The sequence below is a fragment of the Bidens hawaiensis genome, unplaced genomic scaffold, assembly GCF_021521415.1.
Source record: "Bidens hawaiensis isolate Kalapana, Puna unplaced genomic scaffold, B.hawaiensis_p1.1 tig00020241_1, whole genome shotgun sequence".
In the NCBI taxonomy this organism is placed as follows: domain Eukaryota; kingdom Viridiplantae; phylum Streptophyta; class Magnoliopsida; order Asterales; family Asteraceae; genus Bidens; species Bidens hawaiensis.
Genome location: NW_027493082.1, coordinates 409,683 through 417,138, shown reverse-complemented (window position 1 = coordinate 417,138; position 7,456 = coordinate 409,683). Strand labels below are relative to the sequence as shown.

Sequence of the window (7,456 nt, the reverse complement as noted above, 5' to 3'; positions counted from 1 at the left end):
CTTGAGTTCATAATCAGCTGGTATGACTTCACTGTTGCAAGGACTTCCTCATTCTTACGGCTTAGCGCGTCGGCGGCCACATTAGCTTTACCGGGATAGTACTTAATGTCGCAGTCATAATCCTTAATCAACTCCAACCATCTTCCCTGCCTCATGTTCAATTCTTTCTGCTCGAAGAAGTACTTTAAACTCTTATGATCTGTATAGATAGTACACTTAGTACCGTACAGATAATGCCTCCATATCTTAAGAGCATGCACTACAGCTGCTAACTCTAAATCATGCGTCGGATAAGTACTCTTATGGACTTTCAACTGTCTAGACGCGTAAGCTATCACCTTTCCTCGTTGCATCAACACGCAACCTAACCCTTGATGTGAGGCATCTACACAAACAACCAAATCCTCATCACCATCGGGTAGAGTAAGGATTGGAGCTTGTGTGAGTCTTTTCTTCAATTCCTCAAAGGCTTCTTGAAACTTTCCCCAACTGAATACTATCGACTTTCGGGTCATACTGGTCAGCGGTGCGGCTATCTTGGAGAAACCTACGATGAATCTCCTATAGTAGCCAGCTAATCCTAGGAAGCTTCGTATATCAGTCGGATTTTGTGGAGTCTTCCAATTCGTTATCGCTTCAATCTTAGCTGGGTCCACTGTAATCCCTTCCGAATTAATCACGTGACCTAAAAATTGCACTTCTCTTAACCAGAACGCGCACTTCGAAAACTTAGCATACAACTTCTCTTTCTTCAGAACTTCCAATACCTCTCTCAAATGCTCAACATGATCAGTCTCGTTCTTTGAATAAATCAGTATGTCATCGATGAAGACGATAACTGACTTATCCCACATCGGCCGACACACCCTATTCATCATGTCCATAAATGCTGCAGGAGCATTCGTTAGACCGAATGACATTACGAGGAACTCGTAGTGCCCATACCGCGTTCGAAACGCTGTTTTAGGGATGTCTGTCTCTTTCACCTTTAGCTGGTGATAGGCTGATCTGAGATCTATTCGTGAGAACCAACTTGAACCTTGCAGTTGGTCAAACAGATCATCAATCCTTGGCAAAGGATATCTATTCTTTACCGTAAGCTTATTCAACTCGCGATAGTCTATGCACATTCTCATACTCCCATCCTTTTTCTTCACAAACAAAACCGGTGCGCCCCACGGAGAAACACTCAGTCTGATAAAACCCTTGTCGAGGAGTTCTTGCAGTTGGGACATCAATTCTTTCATCTCGGACTGTGCTAGACGGTAAGGCGCTTTCGCGACAGGCTGGGCTTCTGGTACTAAATCTATTTGGAATTCTATCTCTCGCTCCGGTGGCAACCCCGGAAGATCCTCAGGGAATACTTCTGGGTAGTCGCACACAATAGGGACATCTTTGATTTCTTTCGTCTCGGCCGTAGCGTTGACGACATACGCCAGGTAGGCACTGAACCCTCGCCTTAACAATCCTTCGGCTTTTATCATCAAAATGAAATTAAGCCCATAACTTTCCTTATCACCATAAACCGTCACCGCACTACCATCCAAGGACTTTAACCATATTATCCTACTCTTACACACTATCTGAGCTTCAAACTCAGACAACCAATCCATACCCAAAACCACATCGAACCCTCCTAAGGTCATAACATACAAGGTAACAGGGAACTCATGTCACTCCAATTCTATCTTGCAGTCCTTAACCATTTTCATTATTTTAACCGAAGTGTCACTAGCGGTTTCTACTATAAGAGTTTCAGACATTCGGCAACATTTCATTTTAGCTAGTTTACTAAATGGTGTGGCTACGAAACTTTTGTTTGCGCCCGAATCAAACAATACTGAAGCGGAAATACCGTTTACTAGAAACGTACCTGTGACGACATCTGGAATCTTCTTAGCTTGCTCCTGGGTCAGCATGTAGGCTCTGGTTCTTGGCCTAGCTTGCTCAGTATCCTTCTTCCTACTCCCTCCAGCTTCACCCTCGGTACACTCCCTAGCAAAGTGACCTGTCTTACCACACTTGTAGCATGCAGGCTTAGAACTACACTCATGAGCATAATGACCTGCCTTCCCACACTTGTAGCAAACATTCGACCCAACTCTACACTCTCCAGCATGCATATTTCCACACTTATGATATGTATCCGAACCCTTTCCCCACCTACACTCACCACTGTGTGCCTTGCCACAAGTCTTGCACGACCTGTTCTCCCAAACTCTCGGCTGCTTGTTCTTAGGGTTCCACATCTAGGTACCGGGTTGTTTAGCAGGAGCGACCCATTTCTTCTCCTTCTTCTCGTCTCCCACCACCACATCATCCGCAGCCAGGTCTGCATAGACCATCTTTGCGAGTTCGACATCAGAATCGAAAGTAGCAGGTTTACTTGTCCTGACTAACATGCGGACTCTCTGTGGTAATCCCCTCACATAACACTTGATTCTCTTAGCCTCAGTGCTGACCATATCGGGCACCAACCTAGACATTCGGTTGAACTCGGTGGTGTACTCACGATGTGTCATTGTCCCAGCTTTCAAGTTCAGGAACTTCATCTCCGCCCTCTCAACCTCGGCGTCAACACAGAACTTCTTCATCACTAATTCCTTCAGATCCTCCCACTTCATCGCTTTGATCTCTTCACGGGTCTTCCTCTGCTCCACACTCTCCCACCAATACATAGCCTCATCTTCAAATGATTTGGTGGAATAACCGACAGCTTGGTCAGGATGGCACTCGCTGATTCGGATAATTTTATCCATGGCGGTTATCCACTGAAGAGTAGCGATTGCGTCTCCTAAAACAGTCAGCCTAGGCGGGTCACAACCTTTGAAGGACTTATAGTTGCAACCGCCTCGGCCCCTTTTCCTATCATCAACTTTCACAGACCTTACCTCACTTGAATCACCCTTTTTCCTCTCATCATATTTCCTACCATCACCACCTGCCCCTTCAGCAGTTCTTTCACGGCTTCCAGCAGACCCTCCAGGAGTTATATTCTTCACAGCTGTAGCTACGGCTTGAACAATAGCTGCTTGAATCACGGGATCCAGTTGGACTCCTTGTTGTTTTCCGGGTTTCTTCCAGCTGTGCTTCCTTCAGCTTTGGTGTTGGAAGCTGTCTCAACCGAAGGTTGCTGGACACGACGAGGCCTTCTGCGTCGTCCAGTGCGACCTCCAGCTCCAGCAATGTCTCCAGCTCCAGCCATCGTATTCTAAAAGGGAAAACACAAACATCATCACTCAAGGAACTATTTAGTACAAGGATAGTAAGGCTAACAGGTAATAACAGTGGCCAGCTGTGATTAGCTGATCACGTTACCTTCCGTGTCCTATACACTTCCCGTTATGAGTCTATTTGTGCTGGTTCTACTTAAACAGTTAGTTAATCAAAATGATCAAGTAATCATATCCCTATCATTCACGTATTCTTTCTTTATTATTTAACATACATCATTAATCGTACATCTTACCTTTACTGAGCTTGCTTGAGCGACACATGGCATTCTTGAAATGGCATCTTCTTTCTTTTCTTACTTAAATCCCATCCTCTGTTCGAGTCTAAGCATGTAGGATGCTTAAATCTCTCGAACTTTGCTATGATACCAACTTGTAAGGCCCCGTTACCGGTAGCCCTACTTTCGTGTTGGATTTACTCATAGACGCAGTTCTAAATATCAGATTTAATTAAAACATTCGCGGAACATTAAAAACTTTCATGAAACATTTCGTAACAATCCAAAACTTGTCTTAAACAAACAACTTGTCTTTCAAAAACAAAGTAATTAAAACATATCACGTCTTGAGCCTTCTGATGCCAGTCTCTTATTCAACGCCACGTATCCCCTCAAGCGAGCTGCCTCATCCTACTCACCTGCGTGCATACTAAAAGTCAGCTATGCTGAGTGAGTTCTAGTTAATCATACATTATACAATACACATAAACTTATATTCTTTCAATCATACTTTCATACTTTCATACATTCTTTTGTACTAACTTGCTTTCATATCTTACGTTATAAAGAGCATTACGCCCTACATTCCTCGAGTATTATTAGGTCTCGGTACCCTCCTTCCTCGAGTATTATTAGGGCTCGGTACCCTCCTTCCTCGAGTATTATTAGGGCTCGGTACCCTCTTTCCTCGAGTATTATTAGGGCTCGGTACCCTCTTTCCTCGAGTATTATTAGGGCTCGGTACCCTCTTTCCTCGAATATTAGTAGGGTTCGGTTCCCTAGTTCTCGAATATTTGTAGGGTTCGATTCCCTTTTCGTTACCATACAACCATACATCATACCTCGAGTATTATTAGGGCTCGGTACCCTTTTCGTAACCATACAACCATCCTTTCCTTCTTTTATTAACTTTATCAAGTTCATACACATAAGCATACATATCATACTTACCTTATACATAGCGTTACAACCTGACAGTACGTACAATATCCGAAGATCGTTCACGTACCATCAAGCAATCATTCATACATTTCACATTATTCACATAAGGCATACACTTATCTCTTAGGATAAGCGTCTTAACAAACATATTGAGTATGCACACAGCCCCGAAAACATAACACATAAATGGGGCTATAAACTCACCTGAATCATGTTGCGTTCACCGTTAATCGTTATCCCTTTCTTGAGCTGTGCACGACTAACTGTATAATAATTACATGTATTAATTAACTATCACTACCCATATCGTGTTTCTAGTCTATTGTAATCCCACAACGAACGGGGGTCCAGGGGCAGCGCCCCTGGCAGCGGGGTCTAGGGGAGGCAACCCCTAGAAGGGCCTAAGGGGCAGAGCCCCTGGCTAGGGTCGAGCTGCCAGGTCAGGATGGAAAAATTTTATTTACATTAACGGTCTTAACACTTTTTCCATTAGGATTTTAAATTATTTTCTCATTTGCTAACTCCAGCGAACTTATCATTAAGCGAACTTAACAATAAGCGAACTTAACATTAAGCGAACTTATCGTTAGCGAACTTAAGCATAGGCGAAATTAGTGTTCGGCGAAGTTACCCTAGGCGAACATATGCCAGGCGAAGTTGAGCATTAGCGAACTTAGCCTTAGGCGAAGTTATCATGGGCGAACTTATCACAAGGCGAAGTTACAGTTTGGCGAACTTGGCCTTAGGCGAAGTTAACCTTGACAGCGAACTTATTGTGGCGAAATTGTCAGGGGCGAACTTGGCTGGCGAACTTGCTTGCAAACGAACTTGCTTGAAGGCGAAGTTGGCTTGCAGGCGAAGTTATTCAGCATTCGCCTCTGTTCATTCGTAATCACCAGAATCACCCTCGTTTCATCGAGAAATTCTTGGATATGACGTTAACAAGTCCCGTGATCATTCCCATGGCCTTGTTTGGGTAAAACTTAGCCCGGAATGACGTAAAGTTTGGACCTTTATGGTAAAAACGTTCAATACTACGTAAACTTTAAAGGTCAAGAACATACCTTTAGTGCTCGTTTGGATCTCGTTTAACTTGTTTATGCACTCTAGATCTCGTGTAATAAAGATCTAATACCAACTAACGTTCGTTTGGCCTCAAGCCCCTCTCGTCTCTCTCGGCCGTGTACACGGTGGTGTGTTGTGTGTGTGTTTTGGAGTGTGCAGAGATTTATGATAGATGGAAATGATAGTTAGGGTTTTAGGATGGTTTAAGGGGATATTTATATCCCTTAAAGCCCATGGACCTAAGGCCCATTACCCTTAATCCATCTTAATTAATCCAAGTCCATGGTCCTTTCTTTATTAGGCATAAGTTAACTATTAACACACGATAACTAAACGCGACTTTCTTTTTTTATTATTAGAATATTTAGGATGTTACACCCCACCCCCTCGCAAATCTCGCACCTTCTCTCTCTCTCTCTCTCTCTCATTAGATATGATTTCATTGATTATAGGTTTTCAAATCTGATTTTTTATATACTGGCTTGATTTATTATTGACGACATAAGCCCTGTGATTCCTCCTCTTTTATTTACAGATCTGCTCTATTTTGCTTACATGATTGATGGAAAACATCATTACGATTCAAGCTGCAATTCATTCCGTGAGATTTCTCCTCTGTTCAAATTATGTTTGTTTAATTATATTTTTAAATATGTAATTCTATGGATTTATTATGTCGTGTTATTGACATCAAGTACGTTTCTTTGATTTTAGGTTATCAATTTGGGTATTTAGTAATGGGTTGGTGAATTGGAGCAGCAACGGCTAACCCTAATTTCATCCTTGCTTTTGTATGTAGTTAGGCTTTCATACGAGTATAATTCTAGAGTTTTTTTTCATTTATTGTATTATTTGGGGTTTTTATTTTTAGAGTATCGTTGATGATGGTAGTTCAATTTCCTTTTGTAGGAGTATCATTGATAATGGCAGTTCAATTATCAGTTGAGCGTATCAACAAGAGGAAATTTAATCTTCAAGGAATCATTAATTAGGTGAGACTAATCAAGTCGGTCTCATATATGTTTAAGCTTCCAATTATTGAGTTTATATATTAGTATCATGCTATCACTTATCGATTCTAATTTTTTTTCATTCTGAATAAAGGTAACTGAAGCCTCACCAACCGAGTATTCAAGAGCAAACAAGGACCTTTAAAGACTGAATGAATGATAAAATGGAACACATATTCTCATATGCGACTTAAAAGGCAATAGAAAAGGTGAGTCTTTTATGCTTTTGAACGATTATTACTTATGTTGATTTTACCAACTTATTAATATAGTATCTATGTCCTTATCGTTACAGATCATCTTTATGAACAAGGAGCTGGAGTTCCATCTCCAAAGAAGGTAACTAAGAATATAATATAATGTTTTCATGTATTCATGTATATACAAACAAACGCATCCAGGTGAAGCCATTGTTATCACAAGCTTCTAAGTTATTGAAAAATACTATTAGCAAATAAATAAGTATTATTGATAAAATTGGAACCAAGGAGGTGGTTAATGACGATATTACTTCTGAAAATAACTAATCCCTTGATGTTTAATGTTTGGAAATTTATCGTTTTATTAATTAGAAACAATATTTATTATTATAAATAATTGCAACTCATTTCTTTTATTGTGAATTGTGTGTATTCAGAGGACTCAGAGTTGTTACCCGTGTTTGTTGCTCATTTTTTAATAATCTTCCCACACATAAGCTTTGGCTACAGGCTTAATCTACCTAGATCAATTACCAACATGTGCATTTTCTCATTACTATGATTATATTATGAATATGGTGTTTAATTTTTTTTGGTTGGTTCTCAATCATGAAATGCATTCATCATCAAGTGGGTTTGTTCATGGGCGCAGTCACTGTTTGTCACCAAGTAATTACCCAGGTAAGTTGACTTTTTTCTAAGAAAGATTCGTTATTTTTATGTTTTTGAAATAGGTATGCACGTGTTTGGATGTGGTTTGCAGTTAATGCGGTTTTGTTCTGTTTCGC

General features: G+C 40.9%; 1 long non-coding RNA gene across 1 annotated transcript; it reads left to right on the top strand.

Annotated features, from left to right (window-relative positions):
- Positions 1-5,931: 5,931 nt before the first annotated feature.
- Positions 5,932-6,454, top strand: LOC143560229 (uncharacterized). The gene is made up of 3 exons (XR_013140087.1): positions 5,932-6,059; positions 6,173-6,249; positions 6,368-6,454. It is a non-coding gene; the product is annotated as an uncharacterized LOC143560229 (long non-coding RNA).
- Positions 6,455-7,456: the final 1,002 nt, after the last annotated feature.